This window comes from Acomys russatus, chromosome 11 (genome assembly GCF_903995435.1).
Source record: "Acomys russatus chromosome 11, mAcoRus1.1, whole genome shotgun sequence".
NCBI lineage: Eukaryota > Metazoa > Chordata > Mammalia > Rodentia > Muridae > Acomys > Acomys russatus.
The window spans coordinates 2,920,148-2,943,766 of NC_067147.1; positions in this window are offsets into that span (position 1 = coordinate 2,920,148).

The following is a 23,619-nucleotide window of genomic DNA, read 5'->3' on the forward strand; positions in this document are numbered from 1 at the left end:
CTTCCAACCCCACAGTGTTCAATGACGAATGTGCCACCCAGGGCTTAGGGGATTACAGTGTGAGCTAAGGAATCAGACGCCATAGAGTCAAAGCCTAGCTTCCTACTTCCTAGATGTGTCACTTCCAGTCAGTTACTCACCATCCTGAAGATTCCGTCTCATATATTCAATTGGGACAATAAGCATACTGACAACTAAAGGATGCTACAGGGAGCAGGGCTAATTGCAGCACCTAAGTATGTCATAAACAAGTTCTGTGAGGGGAAGAGAGGAGACTGGAGCTTCGCAGATATGCTGGTGATGATGGTGATTTGGGTCAAGAATATAAAAGTGTCCTGTTGGGTGAGTCACATAAACTGCATGTACTGATCCTGATTCAGTATCAGATTTGAAATGTAGAATCGTAAGTTTGAAAAACTATTCCCCATAAGTCCAAAAATTAACTTATTTTTTAAATTTATCTTTTCCTATTTCTTCCCAAAATGTATTCTGTATTTTAATTCTCCACTCCATCTTTTGTTAAAATGTGAAAAAATATAGATTAATTTCAAAATGTATATAGTCAAAGCTGACTGTGGTAGTACACATCTCTAATCTCAGTACTTGGAAGGCAGAGGCAGGAGGATCTCTGTGAGTTTGAGAGCAATGTAGTTTACACAGCAAGCTCCAGGACAGCCAGGACCACATAGAGAGCTATTGTCTCAAACAAACAAAGATTGTATGTAGTTACTTGTGACATATATATTTATATAAATGATATAAATTAACTAGATACTCCACACACTCATATTTCTGTCCTGGGTACCATACCTGGCTCTCCAAGTATACTGACTCCTACTGAAGACAGGCTTAGAGATTGGACCAGGATATTGAGTCAACTTGAATTACATCATGCAAAGTCATAATTCATCAAAACTACTTTAAATCTGTAAGTATGAAACTGATAATTCTAAATGCTTTCCAGACACAAAAATATTATTTTCCTATGTAATTTCCATGATGTTAAAATATGGTCTAGATTCTCCTCCCACTGGGGATGGCTGGGAGCCACAGTCTCCTTGGCTTTCTTTCTTTCCCACCTGTGAGCTTGGCCTGGCCCCTCACTCCGAAGGTAAATGCTTAGAATGCTTCAGTTTTCCTAGGTTTCTGATTTCTTCCCCATAAAAATTAAGATCGCAGATAAACAAAATATCAACTTGTTAAAAGGCAGGGTAAAATTACCATCTTGCCCACTCTTGGTTTATTTATCCACAGAGATAATTGTTTAAAGGAATGTGATTTCTTGTGTCAAAACCATTCCTTTTATGATTATATGTAGCATAGGCTCCGCTGAGAAACAAAGTCCTTGTACAATCTAGACATCTGAAAGACTCCTGGAGAAAATCCTTCCGACGGTTTTTAAACTCATCTATAAACTCATAATTTTTAAGGCCTTGTTATGTGCTCACATAGCTGACTCATTTTGCATTTTACATCTACATTTTCCAAATACTGTAAAAACCTACCCCTTCCTACGCTCCTTCATCACAATTTTCTTGGGGTTTCTCTTTATTCCTTACAGCTTTTCTTTTCTACCATAAAAATGGAGCCTTTATTCCTGTCCCTCTGATAAACCGGTGTCAGATGGTTGGCATTAAGTTTTCATCTAATTTTAAAAAACACAAAAAACAGAGATTTCAAGCCAGGCCATGGTGAGAAATTATGAAGAAGCTGTATCTATTTGAACCCCAAATATGGCCCCTCTTACGACTGGGACATGTCCCGTAATTAGTACTTACTTGAGATTGTAGAAATTAAACAATTTCTAAATTTGTATTTATCTGTATTTTTAATATTGGTACAATACACAAATAATAAAACCAACAGAAGCTATTTTCTAGTGAGTTGCTGGTTATTCCTCTCAAAGGTTTTTCTGGACTTTTCGATGAAGCCTAGAAGTAACATCCAGGGTGTAGGACTTAGTGACCATTCAGAAAAGCATGCACAGCTCACCTGAGGCCAAGATCCTGCCTTCATTCTTCCCTTGTCTCAAGCTTTGCTATAACATACCAAGAAGCCCTGCCTGAAAGCAACACCCATCAAAAATAGCTGTGTTGTGATTTCACTATGGCTGCAAACAAGACAGAGAGCTCTGAGCCAGTTTGAAGAATGCTGAAGTATCCAAGGAGAGCCCAGATGCCAAGGCAGTGCCTCTTTCTGCCGTCTCTACTTAGAGACCATGATTCCTGTGCCCACCCCACAGTGAGGAATAACCTGCTAGGAGCCCAGGAATACACTAATGAGAGTTTGAGATATTAATTTGAAGCTTATAATAAGGAAGGAATCTGCCCAAATCGATACCTTTTCTACCATTCATTTCAGCCAGGACCAAGGTTGTGGATCAGGGCTTTATTTGCAGCAACTGTAGAGAGGATCCTCTTTTATTTAGCGACCTTCAATTTCAGCCTGCAAAGAATGCTCAGAGAAAAGAGTGCGTGAGTAAAAAGTACTTGGTGGAGAATGATGGTGCACAGGAGACCATGAAGCTGCCGGGGAAGTCAGTACAGTTTCTCCTCAGACAGAAAGACCACTGGAAAGTGGATTCTGAGTATTCAGGGCCTGGGTGTAGCAGAAGTAAAGAACTGGATAAATATAAGAAGTAAAAAGAATATGAAGAAATCCTCAGAGTGGAAGAGCTGGGCACAGGAAGTGGGGAACAGTGTGAATGATGTTTACTATTGTGAGCTTGCTTATCACTGTTTTGTGTTTTGAAAAGTTCACCTTATTCATTTTATTCCTCCCAAGAATACAGTGAAAGAAGTCGAGGGCAATATATGAATAGCAACTGAAATTCAGTATTTCAGAGAGGTGCCAACTTCAGAAAGTTAAATAGTTAAAAATTTATATGATAAGAACAACACATATGACTACATAATACATTTAAGTGTAATAAATAAGATTTTAAACTGAGCTATCAACCCCAGAGATGACAAGTGAACATGGAATAAGAGCAAGAGTTGGATTTTAGTTCTTGTTTGAATTTGCTGATAATGGACTCTGTTGTGTGAATTTTTTGTTGAGGGGAAAAAAGAGAGATGTCTGCTGTCTGACAAAGAAAATACACAGTTTTACTTTTCTCATTGCTGCAACCAAATATAACCAAAAGCAACATAAGGTACAAGGGTTTGTTTCCACTCACTGTTCAGAGGAACACCACACATCATGGGTGAGAGGCCAAAGTACTGAGAGTGGCTGTCAGCTCCAGGCGGAGAGTTTGTCCCATCTGTGTAGCTTCAGGAATCAGAGAGAAGAACGCTGATGTTCAGCTGGCTCACGCCCTTTTGCCTTTCTATCTTCCTATAGAGCCCAGCCCATGGGACGGTACCACCTACACTCACAGTCTCTAGAAAGGCTCTCAAACATATACATCACTATACCCCATTAACACTGTATCCCATGGAATGGCACCACCTATTTTCACAGTCTCTAGAAAGGCTCTCAAACATATACATCACTATACCCCATTAACACTGTATCCCATGGAATGGCACCACCTACACTCACAGTCTCTGGAAAGGCTCTCAAACATACATATCACTATACCCCATTAACACCGTAGATGTTTCTTAATCTAATCAAACTGATCACACCACTAGAGGAATCCTGAGGCTTGGGGTGTTCTCAGGCAACGTGGTGATGCCATTCAGAACCAGAGTATAAGAACAAGGATTCTAGGAGCATTATCAGTGATCCATATGTTAGGAGATTGTAGCTGTTCAAAATATACAGACATCATGCCTAATTCCTTTCTTCAGAGTCTCTTTTTTCATCAGCATATGGGTTTCCTTGCGTTCATGACTTTACATCAAAGAATCATTATACCTTTACCTTTATAGACAGGAAACAGAAGAGAGTAAAGGACAATTAAAAGAAAATTATGCATGGGTTGGCCAAAGGTAGAGTAACAACTCATGTGAGAAATGAAAAGTGGGCACACTGAATGCCTGTTTCATATCAAAAATGATCCCCAAGGCAATTTGTAAAAAGAAGAACACAGCAGATTTCTAGACAGAGGAAGCCAGTCTTACACACTCCCATAGGTGTGCATGCGTAACAGCAACTCTTCCTCATTCATCACCTGTAAGAGGCTCTGTGCTAATTTTATTGGGTCGTCAGGTGTTTGCCTTGCTATAAAGGCATTCTTTATATCATGTATTTTCTACTCCCCCTAACACATTCTTAGGTATCCATTTCCCAAGAACACCAGGTGCAGCTTCAGATATGGTTCAGGTTCGTCCTTCCTCGTGGTGTTTGTGTTTTAAGAATTTTCATACAACATTTCATATTATTGGATTAACTTTGAAAAAGAGACTTGCATTCAATAACATTTAGAAACACCTGATTTGACTTAATAGTCTCCAGCTAAGATCTGAATGGAAGAACTAAACATTAACTGATATCAGGAAAGACATGAATTTCCAACTAAATAGTAGGAAATTATTCTTAGAAATGTTCTTATAATAAAAACCAAATATATATTGATGATATATAATGGGTATCGGCCTACACATACAGCTGGCATTATAAGAAAGAAAGGGGATTCTGTGGAATTCAAAAAGCTTTAAGTTGATCATTTAAAGGGTAAGTGTGTGCTGCTGTTTTAATGGCTGTCATACTGTCTTCTTTACTCTGACAAAAATAATAGGCAACCGTTGCTTATGGAAGAAAGGGTGTAATTTGGCTTTTTGTTTGAGAAGTGGTACAGTCCATTTTGGCAACATAGGCAGTGAGAACATGAGATCGTGTCCTCAGTCAAGCAGCAAGGAGAGGAATGCTGCCTCTCATCAGATTTTCCTCCTCTCTCCTGTCAGTCTAGAATTCCAGAGCAAAGGATGTGGTCACCTATTTTCAGGAAACATCTTCACTCTTCAGTAAAACCTCTTTAGAAACACCCTAATGTGCGAGGATAAGGGTGTGTTTTAAATGATTCTAAACGCAGTTTATTTGAAATGAAGATCAGATATCACAAGGGCAAGATGCTATATTTAGGTGCTGGCACATAATTACATCAGATGACCTGATTTCTCTCTGTAGAGTTTGTGTTCTGTATATTTTCTTTGAAGTCTTACCTTGCCTCTTTATGCTGGTAGCCTTTTCCTTTGTTGGGTGGGAACATTCTAGTTTGATGTAGTCTCATCTCCCTACTTCTCTTTTTGGTAGCCATACTTTTAGCCTTAAATCTAAAATACCATTGTCCAGACCAGTTTTTCTTTGTTTTTATTTTCTAGTAGTTTAGTAGTTTATGATCTCCAATCTAAATCTTCAATTCATTTTGAGTTGACATTTTTATCCAAGGATCTCATCCCTCTGCATATAGATAGACAACATTCTTTGCCTATTGCATAGGCATGGCAATTTTCCTGGAAATCAACTGAGCACAGAAACAGGGCTCATCTGTAAGAATTAAAGTGGAAACGTTAATGTATGTTAGACCTCAGTTAGGGATTTCTGAGATGAGGAGACAGTAAACAAAGTTCCTAGGTGGGTGGTCAGTAGAGGTTAAACATATCTGTGAGGATAAGGCGAATAATTCAGCGGAGAGAAATGACCCTGAAACTGGCCTCCTAAACATGCTCTCTCTGTCCCAGTCCCAACTCTGACAACACGTGTTCAGACCACAGAGTTTCAGAGTGCTTCCATCTCATTTCATAAAAGAAGTAACGGTCACAAATTTCATTAAAGTAAGATCCTGCCATAAAATTTTACAACTAAAAATTTATAAATCATAGTTTCAAAATATGTAATGTGATCCTAAGCTATCAACAAAATGTAGCATCATCAATGAATAGAGTTTTATAGCCCAATTGCTTTGAGAGAATCCATACAGAATGTTGTAAGGTATAGAAAAGCGCCTGCCTCAGCCTATGTCCAGAAAACATTTACTGTCTATAAACTATCTTATAGTTAACTAAAGTATAATTTACTGCACATTGGCATGAGGTTTATGTCATGCACTGTAGTATCTTTGTTCCCTTCAAAAACACAGTCGCACATGTACAAATTCTCTGTAGACATGGGTGCACTTGTATGTACAAACATGTTGTACATATATTTTGCCAATTTCCACAAGAGAAACTAGAAACATACTGCTCCCCTTGTTTTACTGCCATGGTGGCTCAAACAGAATGGGTGATTTAGTTACATCTACTTAGCATGGGGTTGCCTAGACCGAAACGGGTTAAATGCCCCTGGCTTGCATGCCTGTGTCTAACAGTAAACTATAATGTCTCCAGCTTTCTTCTCAGATGAAACATGTGAAACAAAGTTAAGGATGACATCATCTTTGATTGCACAAAATAAATTTACTTATAAAAAAAGCAGGAAGAGATAAAGGAGCCAGAACAATGTCACAGCATCCTGACCTTCCCCACTATCGGCCCGGAAGTAGCTCAGATACGGTGTCACCATCTGACAGATGGAATTCCTCTTGCTCTGTAGAACTGAAAAGCAAGACATAGCCAGATGACTTACAGCACATCAGTGGCAAAAAATCTGCATCCACTTACTCCCCAAGCCTGGAAGCCCTTGAATACTTAGCCTGGGATCTCCTCAGAGGAATCTTTTTTTATGCAATAGAGTGAAGCTCCCACATCAATGCTAAATATTCATAACTTCATAAAAGTGCTTAAGCTTCCGCACTGAATAAAAAAAAAAAAAAAGACTAAGTCCACTTTACACGTTTTGGACAAGTTACTATTTGACAATTCTATATGTTCTGAATAGTGTTATAATCTCAGATAAATCTCTACTGACATCATTTTACCAATGTCACATCTTTAAAAACCACATGACAGTGAAGGGCACTCCCCGTGGACTACCTAAGCAGACACAGGAAGGAGAAGAGGAAATAGGCTGAGAAGGAGGCTCACACCTGCGTTCTGTGTTCAGATCCGACAGACAATCCCCTCTCAACCTCTTTCATTTGGAAGCCGTTCACAAAGCACCGGTGGAACTCCTTAATGGCTCCATGTCTGTGGCATTTCTCAACTGAGTTACTGCTCTTTTCCTTTGTCTGGGGGAAGTATTAGACAAAGTACATTATTCAGGAGAAACCACCATGGGGCTGTCTGCAGGCCAAATTGAGTCAGGTAGCAAATGAGGTTTGGCTTGGGCATGGAGCCACGAAGACGGTTTTATGAAGGCACATGGCTGTGTGAAGCTGCTCATATCCGTGAAAGCCTGCTTTAGGGTGTACTTCACAGGAAAGGAACCATGTGTGCTTCCTTCCTTGGTTTTCCTCTGCTTTTTTCCTCCCCAGGAACGAGCTTGGTGCTTCCACTAAATATATTTACTGATGCTCAAGATGGTGCCAAAAATCATCTGTATCCATATTTTACAAAAAGTTGACAAACATGTAATTCTACATTTCAAACAATTTCACCCAACATGTAAGGAAAACTATATTTGTGCTCTGAAAATACACATATATTTCAGAAGTTGAGGACTGAAAAGAAAAAAAATGTTCACACTCGTAGTTAATATGGATATCTGAGGCCCGAGAAATCTCTTAAATAAATATAGACTTTCCCCCACACAATTTCATCTCCATAGAGTTGTCTTTCAAGGGGGTGTATACAAACTTTCTCTGTGCTTTGATTGTGCCTCCAGCTTCAGACAGTCAGTAGTGACTGAGGACAGAGGTTGCCCTACACTCAAATTGCATGACGATGAACAGACAATTACAGAAAGCGGCACTTCTGCTGGAGAGCAAGGAGAGCTGTGGTGGATAAAAATTTTCTCTCGTCCTTAAAGATAAGAAAATTTGAAAGGCTCTTAGACTCCAGACTTGAGCTCAGAGCTTTTAATAGAGTGGAGAGTGGGCTGGGAAACAGACCATCCTGCCAAATCGCATAGCTTATGGTCTCCAAGAGATCAAAGGACTCCCACTCTCAGAATGTTGAGATCTTCCCTGCAGTTGCAGCCTGGTCTCATGTGTGTCTCCCTTGTAACTTTCCCCCACCTTTTCTAAATAGATGTTTTGTTTTTTATTCCTCTTAGTCTCACCTGTTTTCTTATTTTTTCTCCTCCAGGCAGCCAGAAAAGCCAGTTTCTCTAAACTTCCCAGAGCCACATCCCATTTCAACATCCTGTAAATTTCTCAAATTCAGGAAACACATGTTTGAATCCAAACCATCCAAAGCAAGTGAGTGCCTAGAGGCATTGCAGAAGGCAAGACGGCAGGTGTGTGTGCAAGATGCAGTGATGGGAAAGGTGAGTGAACGCAGTAGGTTTCCATACATGCTGTGGGTTTCTTTATAAGAATTAGATTGTCAGATTATAGTGAATACAGAGACTAATTCCCCCAAATAACTCTATGGCATACAATGACGATCTTCCAACTCAAAGTACAAAATACCTTTTCCAAGAATGTAGGTAAGGCAGGGTATTGACCTCTATCACAACCGCCCTTTCCCACACAGAGCAAAGACCATGTTGTGGAAGGGGTGGTGGGAAGGAGAAATAGTACAGACTTGATGCAGACTGAGTATCTAGAAGGCAAGTGACAGCAGAGGAGCAAACAAGAGCCTCCTCCCTCACACAGGTGATCCTCTGTCAGAACGTGGAAAGGGACACTTGTGCTAGAGATTGGAAACAGGTGTTCAGTCCTACATGAGAGCCTCTCTAGTTTCCTCCACCATGAGAGGTGGTGAGGTGAAAGGATGTGAGTATTAGCTCATGAGATGTTGCAACAGAAGACATTGAGTGGGTTCACTGAGGATGGTTCCCAAGGTGAGGTAGCCAGACACCCACTTACGGTGATTTGAAGATCAGTGCAGAGCTGTTTGGTTCTGAAACTATCGAAAATTAGATGCCTTGAGTGAACCTCCCTATTGATGTCATTAATTTAAAAATTAAAATAAAGGTTAAGAACAGAAACTCAAACTAGGACCAAAACCAAACCCCAAGCAAATGCCCTTTCCTTGTCTACATCTGGAAGCACTTAATTCTACAAAGCACCCAATTAGTTAATACCTCAAGTATGTTTATTTATTTATTTGGTTTGTTTGCTTTGAACTTTTTTTGCACAGGAAAAAAATAGGTAAATAATTTTCCACAACATAAAACATCAGCATTTCCATCATATGCTTTGAAAAATAAAAGTGAATTTTCCTTTAAAACATACTCAGTGTATAGATTTGAATTTATTCAGAAAGGAAAGAGCTAAACACATATGATGGTCAACCACCCTTTCCAAGCACATGGAGAAAATGCAAACCAGTGGTATTTCCGATTTCCATGAGGATAAAAAAGTAAACCAAAATGTCAAAAAAATACTCTTTTAAATATGTATTTATTTATTCCCTTTGCATCCCCTCCCTCTTCTCCTCCCAGTCCCAAAATTCCACCCTCTCACCCCTTTCCCCCTTTCCCTTCTCTTCAGAAAAAGGGAGCACCTATAACAACAACAACCCACCCTGGCACATCCAGTCACATCAGGACTAAGAGCATCCTCTTCCACTGAGGCCAAATAAGGCAGCCCAGCTAGGGACAAATGATCTCAAAGCGGACAACCAAGTCCATGTCAGAGAGAGATCCTGCTCCACTTGCTAGGGGACTCACAAGAAGACCAAGTTGCTATCAGTTTCATATGTGTTGGGGCCTAGGTTCAGTCCATGCCTGCTCTTTGGTTGGTGCTGCAGTCTCCGTGACCTCGTATAGACTTAGGTTAGTTGTTTCTATTTGTCTTCTTGTAGAGTTCTTTTCCCCTATGGGTCCCTCTATCCTTCCCCACACACTCTTCTAGAAGATTCCTGAGCTCTACCTAAAGTTTGGCTGTGGGTCTCAGCATCTGTTTCGATCAGCTAGTAGGTGGATCCTCTCGGAGGATAGTTATGCTAGACTCCTGTCCTCAAGCATAGCAGAATACTAGTAATGTGAGGGGTTGTCTCTCTCCTATGGGGTGAATCTCAAGTTGGGAAAGTCATTGGTTGGCCATTCCCTCAATCTCTGCTTCATATTTATCCCTGCATTGATTGAAGATAGGGAAAGTTTTGGGTTGAAAGCAAATAATACTTTTATGCTGCTGAAATACAAATGAATAAGCACTGCTTTCACTTCACTTGTATTTCTGAGTTGATCTGGAATTAAAGGATGTTTATATCCCCCAAATGTGTAGGATTCTCAAAGAATAAATTAAGAAGATGAAATAAAATGCTTTGTATTTATGAAGTATATTTATATGGATCAAAAGAGTAGAAAAAAATCAGAAATCAAGATAAGGAAAAAGACACAACAAATATACATTAACAAAATGCTAGCAACATTATATTAATTTCAAAGTGAATATGCTTTGATACAAAATTCACATAATAACATATTAAGGAATTCACCCTACTTTAGAAATTATGAGATTTCTGAGTTAAAACACAGCAAGTAATAAAAAATATGTAACGTGCAAATTGACATGCTTCACAGGAAAATAGACTCACCTGCAGTGCTGATGGGAAAGTTTGGGGGACAGCATCCTGCGGTGACAGAAAATGAATGAACCATGAAGATGTGGCACTCCTGAGTGGGAAGGGGAAAGTGATCTGGGAGGTGCATGTAAGAATCTGCACATATGCCAAAGAGAAGTCATTTAACTAAGAACTACAGAAAAGCACAGATAGTCATAAGCTAGCCTCAGAGATATCAGAAAGGTCTAGCCCCCAAGCCCTTCTAACCCAAACCTTCATACAATGATGACAGCACACCACAGTGGAGAGCGTAATTAGAAGTAGCCCGCACATATGAAAATTAAAAACCAGGTTCTAAATAATTCACAAGGCAAAGAATAAATCATGAGGGAAATAGAAAATTAAAACAAAATGATTATTGAAAAAATAGTAATTATCTGTTGACTGTAACTAAAGTTACAGTCTCCAGAGAAAGCAGGAGGCTTGACGATGCACAAAAAAAGAATGGCCAAATTTAATGAATAAATTATTCAACTTAGGAGTCTACTAAGAAAGATAAGAATAACCTAAAAAAAAAAAAGCAGATTATAAAACCATTAGAAGACAATTTTTTAGAAAACAAAACTTCTAAAAGCTACCTCATATAGAAATAGAGCATGAGTATTTCCAAAGTAATTTAATGAAGTACACCTCATGATACAAATTATTCTCTTTTTTCTCCTTCAAACACAAAAACTAACACTTTACAAATACAATAAAACATTATCTTTTCAGAAGATTCGGCCTCACATTCTTGTAATGCTTCCAGAAGTCAGGAAAAAGGAGAAGCATGCACCCTGAGCAAAATGTCCAAATTGAAAAGTAAAAATTGCCAAGGTCAATTTCACACATGCATATTAATATAAAAATCACTAAATATTAGAAAATACAATTCCATATCACCCATTTCACAAACTAAAAAAATGCATAATGTCAAATTTAGAAAGAAAGTTCTGGGTAAATAAAGTGGATTTACTACCACAAAATTGATTTATACCCATGAAAGATTAAAAAAGTAAGAGTGTATCTTTTCTTCAACATAGGCAGAAAGAAAATATTTGATAACTTTCAACTTCCATTTATAGTTAAACATGAACAAACATCTGAGAAAGTAATTTTCTGAAGATGACAAGAGCTGAAGATTTTGTTTCTTTGCATTATAGTCATATGGGATACATGAAGTTATTCCAATAGTTTACATATTTATTAAAGCTTGCTTTGTGTCCTAGAATGTGGTCTATCTTAGTGAAACTTTCCTAAGATACTGATACATATATATATATATATATATATGTGTGTGTGTGTGTGTGTGTGTGTGTGTGTGTATACATACATACATATGTGTGTGTGTGTGTGTGTGTGTGTGTGTGTGTGTGTGTATTCGTTGATACTTGAGTTGATAGTTATAGATGTTAGGTCTATTTGATATGAGATATCATTTAATTCTGAAACTTTTCTGTCTATTTTTGTCCTAATGACACATTTGTTGAAGAGAGTTTGGTGTTGAAATCACCTACTATTGTTGGTTTTGTGTTCAACTGTGTTCTCAATTCCATTACTATATTTTATGGAATTGGGTGCACCATAATTTGGTGCATATATGTTTAGTATTGTAACATTTTCTTAATGATTAATTGATCTCTTGATTGAAATCAAGTACACTTGATTAGTTTTAGTTTAGAGTCTATTTTATTAGAAATTATCATGGCCATGATTGCTTGCTTCCTGGTCCTATTCACCTAGAATATTTTCCCATCATTTTACTTTAAGACAGGACCAACCTTAAAATTGAGTTTCATGTAGACAACAGATAGATGATTTTGGATTCTAAATGCATTTACCCAACCTGTGTCTTTTAATTGGAGAGTTGAAGCCATTACTATTTAGAGTGTATTATTGAAAATATATGTATACTGCAATCATTTTTAAAAGATTTACTTACTTTCTTATTTTATGTGCATTGGTATTTTGCCTGAAGGTATGTCTGAAAGAGGGTGCCCAGTCCCTGGAACTGGAGTCATAGACAGGTGTGAGCTGCCATGTGGGTGCTGAGAATTGAATTTGGGTCCTCTGTGCTCCCAACCACTGAGACATCACTCCAGCACCTGCAGTCACTTTCTTTTGCTAGGTTAAGTTCTTAGGCATGCGTATATTTTATCACATATAGAATTGTCTGCTTCTAGATTCCTTTGACTTGATCTATTCTGTCAGTAATTACAGAAACTCATCTAGAATAAACAACTCATTACTAAATAAAGAATGACTCAAAGAAGAAATCAAGAGAAAATGAAAACACAACACAATAAAACCTGTTAGACACATTAAAAGCAATCCTAAGAAGGAAGTTTAAAGCACTAAGTGCCTACATTAAAGTAAAAACACATATAAATGACTTAAATACCACTCACTAATTTGGAAAAACAAGAACAAAACAAACTCCAAACCCAGGAAGCAACAAGAAATAATAAGCACCAAGGAGAGTAATTAAATAGAAACATCAAAAACAATTCAAAGAGTCAGTGAGTCTAAGAGCTGCTCCATGAAAAAAATCAACAGAGCCCTGGCCCAACCAGCCAAAATACACAGTGGACTTAGGTGATACCAGAAAACACTCCACCTGGCCAAAGCAATGTATAAAAAAAAAAAAAAAAAAAGGAAAAGAAAAAGAAAAAGAAATAGTAGAAGAACTATGACTCCAGGCTCTGTGGTATATTGTAGAGCTATAATCATAAAAAATACAGTTCTGAAAAATACAGTTCTGTTACAAAAAAAAAGACATATAGACAAATGGAATAAGTATGAAGACCCAAACATGAGTACACATAACTACAGCCATTTGATACTTGACAAAGAGGGCAAAAACATACACTACAAAAAAAGTGAAACAGCTTCTTCAAAAAACAGTGCAGGATAAACTGAATGTCCACATGCACAGGACTGAAATTAGATTTAACCTTTCACCTGAACAAAAATTAGCTCCAACTAAAGTAAAGAGCTCAATTAGAAATCCAAAATGCTAAAACTGCTAGAAGAAAACACAGGCATGATAACAATGAAGGAAAGGGCTTTTGTAGCACAATTCCATTTGTCCAGAAATCAAGACTAACAATTGACATGTGAGGCCTAAACATAGGTAGATAGATAGATAGATAGATAGATAGATAGATAGATAGATAGATAAACAGACAGATAGATAAAAAGGTTTCTGTACAGCCAATGGAAACAAGTGAAGAAGAAATCCAGAGAATGTGATAGAATCTTTGTCATCTGACAGAGGATTAACATCCAAAATATATGAAGAATTAACCAACAATAGCAACAACAAAGACCCAGGGAAACAAATGCTCCAATTTAAAAACAGACCCAGAAATAGAAATGGAGAGTTCTTGACAACAAAAACAAATATAGCTAAGAAATACTAAAGAGTTTATTTGAAAATACTAAATAATATTTGTTTTTTTATTGAATCACCTTATTCAATTAAAGAAGTGTAAATTTAAAACAATGTTAAGATTTTATCTCACCTCAATCAGAATAGCTAAGTTCAACAAATCAACTGATTTTTTTTAAAAAATGCAAATGAGGTTGTGGAGAAGGAAGAAACCTCACTCACTGTTAGAGGAAATGTAGATTATTGTAGCCATTGTAGAAATCATCATATGGCAAATCCTCAGAAACCTAAAAATAAATCTACTGTTTAACCCAGCTATACCACTCTTTGGCATATGCCCAATGGTCTCTACACACTACTCCAAGAATATTTGCTCAGCAATGTTTGTGGTTGTCTTATTCATAATAGCCACAAAATTAAAATAACCTAAACATCATTCAACAGATGAATAGGTAATGAAAATGTGGTATGAAAAAACACCATTCACAGCTTAGAAGATGGTGGCAAGCAGTGTGGATCATGTTTGGAGGCTCCAGTGAACAATTCAGGAAATTGCACAGATTTCTGAGCCAGGAACACCAAGGTCCCCACACCACGGCAGCAGGAGTGCTCCACTGTTCGGAGGGCCCAGGGTGTGGAGGCCCTGTGTGCCCCTGCACATGGGAGGAGCACAGATTTTCTTGGATCGGAGCAGCAGCAGCAGAAGCAGTGGCACCAGCAGCACCAGTGTCAGCAGTGGCAGAGGCTGAGGTTTGCAGCTCACAGCCTCATGGTGGAGGCGATTGGTGTGGTGGCCGGTGGGAGTTGCAGTGGGAAAGGGGCCACTGGGCAAGATTTGGGCCGCGTGATGCCTTGAGACTCAAACTGGACTCAGCGGACAGTTCAGCCCCAGAGTCCCGGGTTCAGCTCAGTGTGCAGTGCTGTGGAGACGTTGGCTCAGCCGAGCAAGCAATTCTGCCCAAGGCACTAACTCAGCATAGCCACAGCTCCCCTGCTGTGATGCATGCTGGGCGGAGCACTCAGTTCCACCCTAGGCACCAGCTCAGCTCAGTGGCAGCTCCCCTGCTGTGACATAGGCTGGGCAGAGCGCTCAGTTCCACCCAAGGCACTAGCTCAGCGCAGCCACAGTTCTCCTGCCGTGACGCAGGCTGGGTGGAGCGCTCATTTCCACCCAAGGTGCTAGCTCAGCTCAGCGAGCATTCTGCCCAAGACACTAGCTCAGCTCAGCGGGCAGTTCTGGGGTGCTGACCCAGGCTGAGCTCAGCACGCAGATTCGGCCCAGAGTCCCTAGCTGGACTTGCTGGACAGATTGGCCCAGAAGGTCTAGCTGAGCTTTGTGCACAGGCTCGGCGGCCCTAAGACTTTGGCTGGACTCTCCACGCAGTTTAGGCCCAAAGTCCCTGGCTGAACTCAGCACGCAGTGTGGGTACATAGTCCCTGTCTGAACTCTATGCACAATTCCGCCCCAGAGACTCGGGTGGAGCTCGGCATGCAGTTTGGGGCCAGAGTCCCTAACTGTGCTTGGCAGACAGATTGGGCCTAGAGACTCTAGCTGAGCTTTTGGCACAGTCCCAGCTCTAAGACTCTGGTTGGACACAGTGTGCAGTTTGAATCCAGAATTCCTGGCTGAGCTTGGCAGACAGTTCGGGCCCTGAGTCAATAACTGACCACAGCACGTACTTTGGGCCAAAAGCCCATAGCTGAGCTTGGTGCGCAGTCCTAGCCCAAAAATTCTGGCTGGACCCTGTGTGCATTTTGGGCCCAGAATCCCTAGTTGAGCTCAGCAGACGGCCCTGAGAATCTAGCTGAGCTCTGCACGTAGTTCGGGCCCAGTGTCCCTGGCTGGACTTGGCAAGGGACCAAGAAGGCTGTGGATACCTTGGCCTGACCCAACGCTCATTCAGAGACCCAGAACGATTGCAGGATGCACAGAACAGGGGAGCTGAGGATCACTGGCTGTGAGAGTCCAAAACAACAGGGCTAACCTCCTACCATCCACACCAGTGAAGCATCAGAGCATCCAGCCTACGGAAATCATGAGAAAACAAGTGAATCTATCATCAGATTTCCTCCATCCAATGTTGGACGCTACCCAACAAAAACAGAGACAGCAAGATGTCTAAAGGACAGCGTAAAAGCATACACAAAAAAACCCAAAACAACATGGCTTTTCCAGTTTCCAGCTATCTCAAAGAAAACAACCCAGAGAACTGAAATACAATGGAAATACAAGAAAATGACCTCAAATCCTTAGTAATGAGGATGACAATAGAGGAAACAAATAAAATTCCTAAACAAATGCAGGAAGATGCCGCCAAACAGGTGAGAGACATAAAAGAAGCACATAGAGTGGAACTGGAAAATTTTCAGGAAAATGCAAACAAACAGATGAAAGAAATAAATAAAACGATTCAAGCTCTGATGACCTATAAAGAGGCAATGGAAGAAACTGAGGAATATACAAACAATCAGATGAAAGAAATAAAAAAAATCAGTTCAAGATCTGAAAATGAAAATGGATTCAATGAGAAACACAAAAACAGAAGAAAAACGAGAACGAGAGACCTCAGAGAAGAAGGCGAGCAACACAGAGGTGAGCTTTTCTAACTGAATCCAAGAGATGGAAGAACGAATCTCAGGTCTAGAAGATACAATCACTGATCTTGAAGCAACCATTAAAGAAAATGCCAAATCTGGAAAACTCCTGACACAAAACATCCAAGAGTTTAAAGACACCATGAAAAGAAGAAATCTGAGGATAATAGGCATTGAAGAAAGAGAAGATATCAGACTCCAAAGCCCAGAAATTATTCTCAACAGAATCATAGAAGAAAATTTACCCAATCTAAAGAAAGAGATGCCTATAAATATACAAGAGGCCTACAGAACAGCAAATAGAATTGACCAGAAAAGAAAAACTGCCCGTCACATAATAATCAAAACACAAAACATGCAGAACAAAGAAAAAATATTAAAAGCTGCAAGGGAAAAGGGTCAAACCTATCAGAATTACACCCGGCTTCTCAGCAGAGACCATGAAAGTCAGAAGGGCCAGGACAGAGATCCTGCAAACTCTAAGAGACCACAAAAATGCCAGGCCAGACTACTTTATCCAGCAAAACTATCAATAACCATTGATGGAGAAAACAAAATATTCCATGGCAAAAACAAATTCAAACAGTACCTATCCACAAATCCAGCTTTACAGAAGGTACTAGAAGGAAAACTCCATCCCATAGGGTCAAGCTACAACCAAAACTACTCAGGAAATAGAAAACTATCCCATGGCAAAAACACAACTACACAAACGCTCGACTAGAAACATCAAAATTAAGACTCTTAACAGTCACTGGTCATTAATATCTTTTAACATCAATGGTCTCAATTCTCCAATAAAAAGACACAGACTAACTGAATGGGTTCATAAAAAAGATCCAACATTCTTCTGCATTCAAAAAACACATCTCACCCATAATGATAGGCATTACCTCAGGTAAAAAGTTGGGAAAATATTCCAAGCAAATGGTCACAAGAAGCAAGCAAGTGTATCCATTTTAATATTGAACAAAATAGACTTTCCACAAAAATTAATCAAAAGGAATAAGGAAGGACACAGACAGAAGAAAAACGAGAATGTGAGACCTCAGAGAAGAAGGCAAGCAACAGAGAGGTGAGCTTTTATATCAGAATTCAAGAGATGGAAGAACGAATCCCATCAAAGGTAAAGTCAACCAAGATGACATCACAATTCTGAACATCTATGATCCCAATACAAGGGCACCCACATTTGTAAAAGATCTGCTAAAAAAGCTTAAACCACCCATGGATCTCTACACAATAATAGTGGGAGACTTCAACACCCCAGTCACACTGAAGGATAAGTCACTGAAACAGAAATTAAACCAAGAAATAACATCATTAACCAGTGCCATGGGTCAAATGGATCTAACAGATATCTATAGAACCTTTCACCCAAACAAGAAAGAATATACCTTCTTCTCTGCACCCCATGGAACCTTCTCCAAAATTGATCACATTGTAGGTCACAAAGCAAGCCTCAACAGATACAAGAGGATTGAAATAATACCTTGTATCCTATCAGATCACCATGCACTTAGGCCGCAATTCAACAACAACAGAAATAACAAAAAGCCTACACGTACGTGGAAACTAAACAACTCTCTGCTAAATGACACCTGGGTCAGGGAAGAAATAAAAAAAGAAATCGAGGAGTTTCTGAAATTCAATGAAAATGAAGGAACAACATGCCCAAATTTGTGGAATACATTGAAAGCAGTGCTAGGAGGAAAATTCATAGCACTAAGTGCCTTTAAAAAGAAATTGGAAACATTGCACATAAGCATCTTAACGACACAACTGAAAGCCCTAGAAAAAAAAGAAGCAGAAACACCCAAAAGAGTAGACGTCTGGAAATAATCGAACTCAGGGCTGAAATTAACAAATTAGAAACTAAGAAAGCAGTCCAAAGAATCAACAAAACCAAGAGCTGGTTCTTTGAGAAAATCAACAAGATAGACAGACCATTAGCCAAACTAACTAAAAGGCAGAGAGACAGTATTGAAATCAACAAAATCAGAAATGAAAAGGGAGACATAACAACAGACACTGAAGAAATACGAAGAATCATAAGATCCTACTTTGAAGGCATATACGCCACAAAATTTGAAAATCTAAGGGAAATGGATGATTTTCTTGATCAATTTTGTTGCCAAAGTTGAGTGAAGAACTGATAAACAAGCTAAATAGTCCCATTTCCCCTACAGAAATAGAAGCAATCATCGATGGTCTCCCAACCAAAAAAAGCCCAGGGCCAGATGGTTTCAGTGCAGAATTCTACCAGACCTTCAAGGACGAGCTAATACCGATACTATTCAAGCTACTCCAAAAGGTAGAAATGGATGGAACATTACCAAATTCATTCTATGAGGCCATAGTCTCATTGATACCTGAACCTCACAAAGACTCAACAAGGAAAGAGAATTTCAGACCAATTTCTCTTATGAACGTCGATGCAAAAATACTAAATAAAATACTTGCAAAGCGAATACAAGAACACATGAAAGATATCATTCATCATGACCAAGTAGGCTTCATTCCAGGCATGCAGGGATAGTTTAATATATGGAAATCCATCAATGTAACCCACCATATAAACAAACTGAAAATAAAAAACCACATGATCATCTCTTTAGATGCAGAGAAAGCATTTGATAAAATCCAACACCCATTCATGGTTAAAGTTTTAGGGAGATCAGGGATAAAGGCTATATACAGCAAGCCAATAGCCAAAATCAAAGTAAATGGTGAGATACTCAAGGAAATTCCTCTAAAATTGGGAACAAGGCAACACTGCCCACTCTCTCCATATCTCTTCAATATAGTACTCGAAGTTCTAGCCAGAGCAATAAGACAACAAAAGGAGATCAAGGGTATCCAAATGGGAAAGGAGGAAGTCAAATTAATCCTATTTGCAGATGATATGATAGTGTACATAAGTGACCCTCAAAATTCCACCAGAGAACTCCTACAGCTGATAAACACCTTCAGCAAATTGGCTGGATACAAAATTAACTCAAAAAAGTCTGTAGCCTTCCTATACACAAATGACAAACTTGCAGGGGAAGAAATTAGAAAAACCACACCCTTCATATTAGCCACAAGCAATATAAAATATCTAGGAGTTACTCTAACTAAGCAAGTGAAAGACTTGTTTGAAAAAAATTTCAAAACTTTGAAGAGATTAAAGATGACTTGAGAAGATGGAATGATTTTCCTTGCTCATGGATCGGGAGAATTAACATAGTGAAAATGGCCATCCTACCAAAAGCAATCTACAGATTCAATGCAAAACCTATCAAAATACCTACACAATTTTTTAAAAACATTGAAAGTTCAATTCTGAACTTCATGTGGAAAAACAAAAAACCCAGAATAGCTAAAACAATCTTGTAAAATAAAAGGTGCTTCGGAGGAATGTTCATACCTGATCTCAAACTGTACTATAAAGCAATAGTAATTAAAACAGCATGGTACTGGCACAGCAACAGGCTGGTTGATCAGTGGAATCAAATCAAAGATCCGGATATGAATCCACACACATATGGTCACTTGATTTTTGACAAAGAAGCCAAATCCATTCAATGGAAAAAGGATAGCATCTTCAACAAACGGTGCTGGTCTAACTGGATGTCTATGTGTAAAAAATGCAACTGGACCCATATTTGTCACCTTGCACAAAACTCAAATCCAAGTGGATTAAGGACCTCAACATAAAACCAGAGACACTAAGTCATTTAGAAGAAAAAGTGGGTAAGAGTTTGGAACATATTGGCGCAGGAAACAACTTCCTGAACAGAACACCAACAGCCCAGGCCTTAATGTCAACAATTAATAAATGGGACCTGATGAGGCTGAGAAGCTTCTGTAAAGCAGGAGACACTGTCAAAAGAACAAAGCGACAGCCTACAGACTGGGAAAAGATCTTCACCAACCCTACATCTGACAAAGGTCTAATATCCAAAATATATAAAGAACTCAAGAAATTAAACACCACCAAACCAAATAACCCAATTGAGAAATGGGGCTTGGAACTAAACAAAGAATTCTCAACATAGGAATATCAAATTGCTGAGAAACACTTAAAGAAATGCTCAACCTCCTTAGTCATCAGGGAAATGCAAATCAAAACAACTCAGAGATTCCATCTTACACCCATCAGAATGGCTAAGATCAAAAATTCATTCGACACCCACATGCTGGTGAGAATGTGGGGAGAGAGGAACACTCCTTCATTGCTGGTAGGAATGCAAACTAGTACAGCCAGTTTGGAAGTCTGTCTGGTGCTATCTCAGAAAACTGGGAATAGGGCTTCCTCAAGACCCAGCTATTCCACTCCTTGGAATATACCCAGAAAATGCTCCAGCACACAACAAGAAAATTTGCTCAACCATGTTCATAGAAGCCTTATTCATAATAGCCAGAACATTGAAACAGCCTTAGTGTCCCTCAGTAGATGAATAGATAAAGAAACTGTGGTACATATACACTATGGAGTACTCCTCAGCTATTAAAAACAAGGAATTCCCGAAATTTGTGGATAAATGGATTGAGCTAGAAATTATCATATTATCATAATGAGTGAGTTAACCCAGAAGCAGAAAGACTCAAATGGTATATACTCACTTATATCTGCATACTAGCCCAAGAGGCATGTCCCAAGAAAACCTTCACTTACCAGAAAACTGGGACAGAGGGGAGGACATCCTATTGGGACTCTAGATGAGAGAAGCATGAGAGAATAGCAAAGTAGAAGGATCCAGAGGGTCCTAGAAACCTACAAGTAGAACATTATGATAAGCAGATTTGGGCCAAGGGGTCCCACTCAAACTAAGGCACCAGCCAAGGACAATACAGGCGATAAATTTTAAACCCCTACCCAGATCTAGCCAATGGGCAGAACATTCTCCACAGTTGAGTGGAGAGTGGGATATGACTTCTCACGTACTCTGGTGCCTCATATTTGACCATGTCCTCTGGAGGGGGAGACCTGGTGACACTCAGAGGAAGAATAGCAGGTTACCAAGAAGAGACTTGATACCCTATGAGCATATACAGGGGGAGAAAGTCCCCCTCAGAGACAGTCATAGGGGAGGGGAATAAGGGGAAAATGGAATGGAGGAAAGAATGGGAAGATACAAGGGATAGGATAACCATTGAGATGTAACAAGAATAAATTATTTAAAAAAAAAACACCCTTCACCATGATCAATAAGGTTCATCCCAGAGATACAGGGATGGTTCAACATATAAAAATACATCAGTGTAACCCACCACATGAATAAACTGAATGAAAAAAAGAAAAATAAAATGTGGTATGTATGTATAGTAGAATAGTATTTCCACTGTAAAGAAAAATGAACCCATAAAATTTGCAGGTAAATGGTTGGAACTGGAAAATATTATATTGAGTGCGGTAACTAAGACCCAGAAAGAGAAATACCACCTGTTCTCTCTCTAATTTCTAGCTCCAAATCTTCAGACATGCATTCAACATGGGGTACCAACAGAAACCAGGAAGGTATAAAGGAGCTATGGGAGTGGTAAGAGAGGAATATCTAGGTACAGATGATAAGAAAAAAAATAAATGAAAAATGAATAGTGGAGCTTCAACTGTGTAGGAGAATGGAAGTCAGTACAGAAAGAGAAAGAGGGAGGAAAGAAAACAGTAAGGTTGTTGAATAATATTAATTTATACTTACCTAAGATTATATACATACATATATGTATATATGTACACACACACACACACACACACATATATATATATATATATATATACATATATATGAAATTATACTACTTAGATTGATAATACCCCCTAACAAGAGCCACATAGACTAATAAAATTCCCAGTACCAGGCATGAGAAGTTTCCTTTCAAGTGGTTGGTCAGAGGAGCGTGAATGACTCCAAAAAAATATGGGCAATTGATGTCATCCTTGGAAGCCTCTAAGAGGTTGAAAGTAAGACCCTATGGTTGTGGGTACTATGTACATTGGATGCAGGATTTGGATGATTCAGGCTGGATCTAATAGGAAAGCCTCCTTCCTATGGTCTATCTTTTATTACCAGGTGGTAATATCCATGCTACCAAGAGAAGGAAGCAATTAATTGTGCTACCCAGCTTTCAAATCTATGAGCCACAGCAATGACTAACCCAGGAAAATATCTGTAAAGCTGTAATGATGGCACTAATATGTTTGTAGTAACCAACTGCTGTCTATGTGATCTTATGGCCCATTCAGCAGGAAGAAAATTATTCCTGGTACTGAAAACCTAGCCAAATACACTAGGCTACTCATGCTATTGGTCTTATAAGAGAATTTACTAATGCTAGCATAGCACAATTCGTTAGCTACGCCTCAGCCTTAAGTCTTGTCTTTATACTCACAGAGGAATGTAGCCCTCACCCCTCCTCAAAGACACTTCTCTCTACAGCTAATGAAGACCACAGTGGAAAAACCACAATGAGACACAATGCAAAGATAGACAGATTGTGGAGAGCCACAATATGTACAGCAGTAGCACAGGTCCTGAATCTATGACACAGTGTAAGGTGTGGGATGACTGTAAGAGCAAGAATACCAGAAATCCTGCTGTGGGGTGCAAGACCTGAACAATAACATTAACAACAGACATACAATCACCGTGGTGGGGGGATCTTATGAGATCCTACTTCTAAACAAATAACTAGATGCAACTAATGTCAGAGACAGAGAACTAGTCTTCCTCAGGCATGAGCCCCTACCATGACTGGTCATCCAATACAAAGTGATGAGCCCTGAAACCATATATAAACACAAACTACAAAAATGGATTCAGTGAGTTGTATACATGTATTAGGCAATAATCCAAGAAAAATAGGCTATCAGTTTGAGGTGACATAGGTGGAGATGGAGGGAGAAAAATAAGTGATATAATTACATTTTAATGAAAAGGCACTGCCTGCAATGTTGTTTTATTTATTCCTTCCTTGCCTCTGCTTGGAAGAGCAGAGATGGTTCCTCTTCCAATGGGCAGACCTCTTTATTATTCAACATACTAGCAGCTGTCTGTGAGGCACAGTTTAGATAAACCCAAGGACCAATGTAAAGTGTTCAGATTCCTTAATCTTCAAGGTCAGCTCCAGTTATACAACCTACTGTGTATCTGTCACCTGGCCTTCTAAATCCAG